This window comes from Oncorhynchus mykiss, chromosome 20 (assembly GCF_057628025.1).
Source record: "Oncorhynchus mykiss isolate SJ-2025 chromosome 20, ASM5762802v1, whole genome shotgun sequence".
Taxonomy (NCBI): Eukaryota; Metazoa; Chordata; class Actinopteri; order Salmoniformes; family Salmonidae; genus Oncorhynchus; species Oncorhynchus mykiss.
In genome coordinates, this window is record NC_143041.1 from 22,280,294 (window position 1) to 22,289,022 (window position 8,729).

At 40.8% G+C, this 8,729-nt stretch overlaps 1 long non-coding RNA gene across 1 annotated transcript; it reads left to right on the top strand.

Annotated features, from left to right (window-relative positions):
* Nucleotides 1-2,389: 2,389 nt before the first annotated feature.
* On the top strand, nucleotides 2,390-7,126 carry LOC149974439 (uncharacterized). The gene is made up of 2 exons (XR_016489433.1): nucleotides 2,390-2,622; nucleotides 6,902-7,126. It is a non-coding gene; the product is annotated as an uncharacterized LOC149974439 (long non-coding RNA).
* Nucleotides 7,127-8,729: the final 1,603 nt, after the last annotated feature.

Genomic DNA, 8,729 nt, shown 5'->3' on the forward strand with positions numbered 1-8,729 from the left:
AATATTATGGATCAATGAAGGAAAGATATCTAAATATATGCATATTTGTCTCCGTTTCAACACCAGTTGGTAGATTTTAAAAAAATACTCTGATCTTGTAGGTTATTTAGGGTTAGGAAAGTATTTACGAATCATAAAAAAATAGCTTGGAGAGCCTTTCGGCACGAAAGAAAGTAAACAGTGGTTTGATTCATTCTAAAAATTGCCACACTCACCTATTTAACCTGTGGTAATGTTGGAATATTTGTGTACATAGAGAATAGTGTACAATAGCTATACCCACATCTATTGCCTGCACCAACCATGGAACAGGGTGATGACACAGCCAAGTATGGTCCCATACATCGGGTTCAAACTGCTGTCATAATCAGTGTTCCGCTCCATAAACGATTTAATTAGCCTTTTATTTTTTTATGTTATCAATTGTTACTAATGATCCTTAGCAATAGCCACATGGCCGTGACGGCGTTTACAGAGGAAGCAAATAAAGGTAAACCAAACTTAGGTTAGGTTATACCTACTGAAGGGAACTAATAGTAAATTGGCAGTTGAATAAGTGTTGTTATTATGCCTACTCACAGTCGATACTGATAGTGGTTAATATTTAACATGATAGAAATAGGAGACAAAGTCGGGGTAGCCTATAATTAAGACATTCAAGAGTGTCCATCCCTGCAAGTTAAAAGGCCGTACAATTGAAATTCTGCATAATGGCACGGCATTTCATAAACATAAGTTGATATGCTTTAGTTTTCTGCCATATGACTGGCACCTTTGTTTATAAGGTCAAATATATTTACAATTTACATTTAAACAATTTATATTTACAATTTTCTTATCCAAAAAAATATTACTAATTTACCTAGCTATTATCAAGCTGCAAATTATGGTGCTTGGACAATGGTGTTATTGCAATCGGAAAAAATAAAGTAGATGATTTTTCCACTTGGAGTCGATAGATTTGCTGGACCATATTCATGGTTTCCTCATGCGTGAAGGTGGTGGAATTAGAGAATTAAGGCATGGTCAGAATACGTCTTTTCATTAGACATCTCTGCCACACATTAATTTATTCAATCTCCTCCCAAAATGATTAGCAGGCGAATAGCATGCTATTCATGACAGACGCATGCTATTCATGCTTAAATTCGTCACAATAGGCATGGAGAGAAGTGCATAGAAAGGGAATTGCGTTCCAAATACGCATGCTTAACTCGAGCCGGAATCAGGCACAGTGTCCCAGTGTGTAATGAATACAGTCTTGAACAGTCTTTTTATGCTTCCTTCATTAGGAAAGTTCAGACTTTTTCACTTTTTCAAAATTGTATTACTTTACAGCCTTATTCTAAAATGGATTAAAACAATTTAAACTCAATCTACACACATCCCCATAATGTCACACCTTTTTAAAATATATATTTTTTTGTAAATATATCACATTTATTTAAGTGTTCAGACCCTTTACTCAGTACTTTGTTGTGAAGTACCTTTGGCAGTGATTACATCCTTCTTGGGTATGACACTACAAGCTTGGCACACCTGTATTTGGGGGACTTTATCCCATTCTTCTCTGCAGATCCTCTCAAGGTCTCAGGTTGGATGGGGTGCATTGCTGAACAGCTTTTTTCAGGTCTCTCCAGAGATGTTTGATCGAGTTCAAATCCGGGCTGGGCCACTCAAGGACATTGAGACTTGTCCCGAAGCCACCCCTGCGTTTTCTTGGCTGTGTGCGTAGGGTCGTTGTCCTGTTGGAAGGTGAACCTTTGCCCCAGTTTGAGGCCCGGAGCGCTCTGGAGTAGGTTTTCATCAAGGATCTCTCTGTACTTTGCTCCATTCATCTTTCTCTCGATCCTGACTAGTCTCCCAGTCCCTGCTGTTGAAAAACCTCTCCACAGAACTATGCTGCCATCACCATGCTTCACTGTAGGGATGATTTTGGCTAGGTGATGAGCAGTGCCTGGTTTCCTCCAGACATGACACTTGGCATTCAGGCCAAATAGTTCAATCTTGGTTTCATCAGCCCAGAAAATATTGTTTCTCATGTCTGAGAGGCCTTCAAGTTGTAGAACTACCTCAAGGATGATCAATGGAAACAGGATGCACCTCAGCTCAATTTCGAGTATCATAGCAAATGGTCTGAATACTTATGTAAATAAGGTATTTCTGTTTTTGCAAACATTTCTAAACCTGTTTTTGTTGTGTCATTATGGGGTGTTGTGTGTAGATTGAGGGGAAAAATGTATTAATATATTGTTAGAGTTACGCTGTAACATAACAATGTGGAAAAAGTGAAGGGGTCTGAATACTTTCTGAATGCACTGTAGATGTGCAGTATTGGGTCGAGTGCAATTTATAATGCTGTCAACATTCTAACTATACCCAGTACTAGGCATCTCTGAGGCAGTATTACTGTTTTCAATGGACTACATTCATGTCTGGACCTTTTCTGTCGGCAGCTTACAATCTGGCCAAGGAGCAGAGACTGAACTTTGGAGACGACATCCCGAGTGCCCTGCGGGTCGCTAAGAAGAAGCGCTGGAATAGCATTGAGGAGAAGCGCATCAACCAGGAGAACAAGCTGCATGCATATCTCACCAAACTTATCCTAGCAGAGAAGGAGAGGTGAGGGAGGGACCGGGAGCTAGGCTTTTGGGCAGATAATCATACTAGTGTATGAGCAAAATGTCTGCACTGATATTCCTAAATTTTGGCCCATTCCACCTGACAGCTGGTGTAACTGAGTCAGGTTTGTCGGCCTCTTTGCTCGCACACGCTTTTTCAGTTCTGCCCACAAATGTTCTATAGGATTGAGGTCAGGGCTCTGTGATGACAACTCCAATACCTTGACTTTGTTGTCCTTATGCCATTTTTCCACAACTTTTTCGGTCCGAGAACCTTCTAGAGCCACGTACCTCACCACGCACTATCGACCTGAGGTCTAGAACAGGTTTCTAAAGTTTCGTAACTCTAGGTCTGACGGTTCTTTTTTAGCTCGAACAAAGCTAACTAATGAAGGCAGTGTATGTCTCTACGCACCCCAATGTGTCCCTCCTTCCAAGCTGTGCTTGTGTGTGATTTAGTTTTTCTTTGACATTTTATGGGAAAAATGACTGATTTACAGTTCATGGGGGTTGCCTAATCACACAAATGAAGTTTTGGAAAGATCTGACTTTTTTAACCCTTTGAAACAGCCCCTGTGACACCAATTATGGCACTTCCGGTTGGCACAGGAAGCTATAGGTAAACACATATCCTCATTGGGGTATGCCTTTACAGAATCCTGAGTTTTAAGTGTTTATGTTAAGAACTGACCGATTTACACAGGGTTGAATGCACTATTTATCACAAACTGCTGGTTGGGTATGGAAAAACACGTTTAGGGTGATTTTAACCACTTCCGGTTGCTTCAGGAAGCTTAGAATCGACACAGGTAGACCTCATAGTGTCCTGATGGACTGTCATTGAAGACAGGTTCATAAGGCATTCATAACCCACATAGGCTTCAGGTTGACTTTAGAGGAGCAGGCAATGTATTCCTATGGGGAGAGATGTCGTTGTAATCTGTGAGATCAAAAAAAAAACGGTTTTACTGTTAAGGGTTAAAGCCACACGGTCAAGGTTAGGCTTGCACAGATCGGGAGGACCTCAGGAGCGTACCTGAGGTCGAATTGTGCTTCTCACCCTAACGGTTCTCTCACTGTCACCCAAAAGCAAATTACATTTAGGGCCAGGCTTCATTTTGGGCCTACTTTTTTCACGGTCGCTGCACTCAGAGCGAGCTACGGTCAAGCAGGGCATCTCGTTGAACTCGGAACGGCCTAGAGAATATGGAAATGCCATTGCAGGCTCTGTGTGTCTTTAAGCACCGCACTTTGTCACTCCATCCTTGCTGTGTGTGTGTGTGTGTGTGAGAGAGCTTTTCTTTGACATCTGTTGGGAGAAATGACTGACTTACAGTTCATGGGGGTTGCCTAATCACACATATGAAGTTTTGAAAAGATCTGACATTTTTAACCCTTGGAAACAGCACCTATGACACCATTTTAAGACACTTCCGGTTTACACAGGAAGCTGAAAGTGAACACATGGGGTAGGCAATTATAGAATTTTGAGTTTTAAGTCTTTATGTTAAGAACTGACTTATTTACGGAGTGTTTAGTGAGTGTGTTATTTCAGAAAATCACAGAAATCTCGTAGAACTCCGAAGCACACTTTAAAAAGATTTGTATGAACACGCTGCAATTGGATCTGTAACTGTTTAAAAAAAAATATATATATTTTTGAACATCACCAATTTGACATTGTACGAATTCTCTTAAATGACGATAGATAAAGGCAGGTTCTTTTTTTATTGACACCGGAGGTTCCTTGACTTTGACGTGAAGCGGAAAAATTATTGCTCTATTTTCATTTTGGACCTTTAATCCCAGAAAAATGGCCATAACTCAAAAACCGTTGAGGTCTAGACGCCATCTTGTTCGGGGCCAACTGCCCATTATGCCAAACCTATGCTCACCAAGTTTCGTCTTCAAAGTCTTTTCCGTTTTGGAGATAAGGCCACACATCGTGTTTTGTACATTTGCAATATGATTCGCACTAGCGACTCCTGTGGCGGGACGGGTGCAGTGCATGCTAACCAGGTTGCCAGGTGCACACACGTGGCACCTCCGAAACATTGGTGCGGCTGGCTTCCAGGTTGGATGTGCGCTGTGTTTAAAAGCAGTGCGGCTTGGTTGGGTTGTGTTTCAGAGGACGCATGGGTTGTGTTTCAGAGGACCTTCGTCTCTCCCGAGCCCGTATGGGAGTTGTAGCGATGAGACAAGATAGTAACTACTAACAATTGGATACCATGAAATTGGGGGAAAAAAGGGGGTAAAAAACAACAACATAACTTCCAAAAGTTTTCAACCACTTTTCGTGAACATGAGAATATTTCTACCATTAAACTACTACACGATTTTGTGTACTTTACTCAGAAAATATCCTTTTAGTCAGATTTCCAACATTGGTGATTAACATATAATATGACTTTTGAGGCAATTTCTACAGAAACACTACTAAAGGACAGAATGGAGGTATAACTTGTAGAATTTCAACCATGAGATCTTTTTCAATAATAATAGAAATAATTGTATGTATTTTACTCACAAAATATCATTTTAGTCAGTTATCCAACATTGGTGATTAACATTAGGCAATTTCTATCATAAAATTACAACACAACTGAAATGAAGTGCCATTTGGAGAATTTCAACCTCGGAGATCTTTTATAATATTTGAGGAAATCAATTTTACGTATTTTAACAGGCAAAGCATAATTTCCAAAATATTTCAAACACTTTGGGAAATGCGTGCCTCTAGTGAAATTGCATGTTTGGATAGCGCGCCGAGGTGATCGTGCGGCAGAGTCGATTTCCGCGCTTATAAACGCAGGGTCGTTACAGTATTTTATCAGCAAAACATAATTTCCTAAATATTTCAAACACTTGATGTTAACATGATGTAATATGACCTTGAGGCAATTTCTACCATAAAACGAATAATGGTAAGGATTGGTTTTGGGGTATTGGTAACTTTTTTGTTATTGAATCTTACCTCGCGGTGCTCCGTCGTATATCCGACGTCAGCATGACAACAAACTAGCTAGCTCTTAGCTCTGTTATAGTATAGTTACAGTTCAATGGGAAAAGCAAATCAATTAAGACTTGAAATTGAAATATACTGGCACATCAATTGTCTGTATATGAAATTAATTTGAAAGGGTGAGGTTAAAGATGTTTGTTTTTGTGTGTAGTTCACCACTAATCGGTAGCTAGGTAACGTTAGTTTAATAACCAAAATTTGAGTTAGGCTAGCTGTTAGCTAACGCTTGACTTTATCATCATGAGATAACGTTACATTAGACATACATGTGGCTAAATCATTGGGTGAAGAGGCGTATTCTGGAGGGGGAGTTCTGTTAGGAGCCGTGACGTTCGTTCTGAACATTAAAAAAGCATCGCTAGCGATATGTTTTTGGAGGCGTAATGACCTTATCTTTCATATCCGTGATAACCCATTTTCAAAAAACTCAAATGTAAATTGATACACAGCTTTATAGGGCTGGGGTTCCCACACGGCCATATTTCCATCTCACAGCGCTTATTTACGGAAGACAGAGTGGACTACCTGAGCTAATTAGCAATCTGTTTCTCCGAATACGCCTGCTGTGTGAAGACAGACGCCACAAACGTGTTGTTGATGAAAAATACTGTTCTGTGTTAACCGGTTAAGACCGTGTACAGTAGGTGTGTATTTTTTGCATTAGTGAAATTATTTTGATGTGATATGAACCTAGAGGGATTTATTTCAAGAACCGTAACGTTACTGCAACTGAGAATCGATTCACGTTTAGATGGCTTCCAGAGCTAATTCTCCCTTTAAATATAACATGTACCTAAGGTCATTGGACAAAGGAGTAACGCTAGGCTAATTTTACTCCACTATTGGGCTAGCGTTAGCATCGTTGCATTGTAGCAGACGTTTGACTCAGTAAACCATATCAGCAAACCAATGGGGAAAGTCCACGGTCTTTGCCAACGCAACTAGCTAGCTAGCTACCTTGTTTTGTGTAGTGACACAGGGACTGAGGGAGGGCGCAACGTCAGCCATTAGCTAGTTAGCGTAGTTTTGACATACAGTCCTTTCAGTGTGGTCATGGCCAGGTGATGTGCCCGATAATGACTGGTTTTAATGCGTCTCAAACATTGACTTCAGCATCTTAGTTGCACAACCATATGTTGATGCATAACTAGCTAGCCAGTGAAATGTGAGGGCTCAATGTATGAGTTGCAACAGCACCTCACCACACGCAGCAGCAATGCATCGACTGTTGCTGATGCTGCCTATCTTTCTTTTCTAGTTTGTGAGAAGACAAAGAACAGGGCCATTCTTTCACCTGACAGCTAGCCAGCCGGAGAGACTGGGAACAGGATAGGGAAACAGTGCGCAGCGGGCGCTGGAGAGCCACCAGAGAAGATGGCTAGCAGCCCAGAGAAGAGTTCCACAGCACAGGAGCTGAAGGAGCAGGGCAACCGACTGTTCCTCTGCCGCAAGTACCAGGAAGCTGCCACCTGCTACAGCAAAACCATAGTGAGTAGCAAGCTACTGCTCTTAAGGGGAATGATGATGTAAAATGTCTACACCTTTTCAGATGACTGAAAGTCTATATGATATGAGATATTGACACTGTCCTATTCACCTACTCTGAATAGATGTCAGAATAGAAGTAGCTTGGTCTGATGCACTCTTACAAAAATAGCTTGTGCAATATGTAGGCCTAATAACGTGCGTGGTTGCACCTGTGTGTGTGTATACATCTTACCAACAGAACCGTAACCCCTCAGTGGCGGTGTACTACACCAACCGTACTCTGTGCCAAGTGAAGCTGCAAGCAGAACGACAAAGCCCTGGCGGACTGCAAGCACGCGCTGGAACTGGACCCCCATTCTGTCAAAGCCCACTTCTTCCTGTGCCAGTGTCACCTGGAGCTGGAGAACTACAACGAGGCCATCGGCAACCTGCAGAGAGGTCAGGACCAACCCTCAAGGCCAGTTTCCTAGACACAGATTAAGTTTGGGCCTGTATTCACTAAGGGTCCGATTTAGGAAATTACGCCTTTCCTATATATTTTTTAGTAGTTGGTATTCAGAGTAACCTTATTAAGGTGCGTAACAGGCTTTGTAGGCGTGGTTCACTTGCGCACGCCAAATAAGTGTAATTGAACTGCTAGAAACCTTCCCACTGGCTGGCCAACAGATGTTCTCGTGGAGTTTTTATTCAATAGGGTTTTCAGTACATTTGTCTTAATAAGTCATCCCTTTAAATACAGTACACCTTTTCACTTTGGTTTTTGTCAACAGACTCAATAGAATATATTGAGAGAACGGGTTCAGAATATTATGGATCAATGAAGGAAAGATATCTAAATATATGCATATTTGTCTCCGTTTCAACACCAGTTGGTAGATTTAAAAAAAATACTCTGATCTTGTAGGTTATTTAGGGTTAGGAAAGTATTTACGAATCATAAAAAAATAGCTTGGAGAGCCTTTCGGCACGAAAGAAAGTAAACAGTGGTTTGATTCATTCTAAAAATTGCCACACTCACCTATTTAACCTGTGGTAATGTTGGAATATTTGTGTACATAGAGAATAGTGTACAATAGCTATACCCACATCTATTGCCTGCACCAACCATGGAACAGGGTGATGACACAGCCAAGTATGGTCCCATACATCGGGTTCAAACTGCTGTCATAATCAGTGTTCCGCTCCATAAACGATTTAATTAGCCTTTTATTTTTTTATGTTATCAATTGTTACTAATGATCCTTAGCAATAGCCACATGGCCGTGACGGCGTTTACAGAGGAAGCAAATAAAGGTAAACCAAACTTAGGTTAGGTTATACCTACTGAAGGGAACTAATAGTAAATTGGCAGTTGAATAAGTGTTGTTATTATGCCTACTCACAGTCGATACTGATAGTGGTTAATATTTAACATGATAGAAATAGGAGACAAAGTCGGGGTAGCCTATAATTAAGACATTCAAGAGTGTCCATCCCTGCAAGTTAAAAGGCCGTACAATTGAAATTCTGCATAATGGCACGGCATTTCATAAACATAAGTTGATATGCTTTAGTTTTCTGCCATATGACTGGCACCTTTGTTTATAAGGTCAAATATA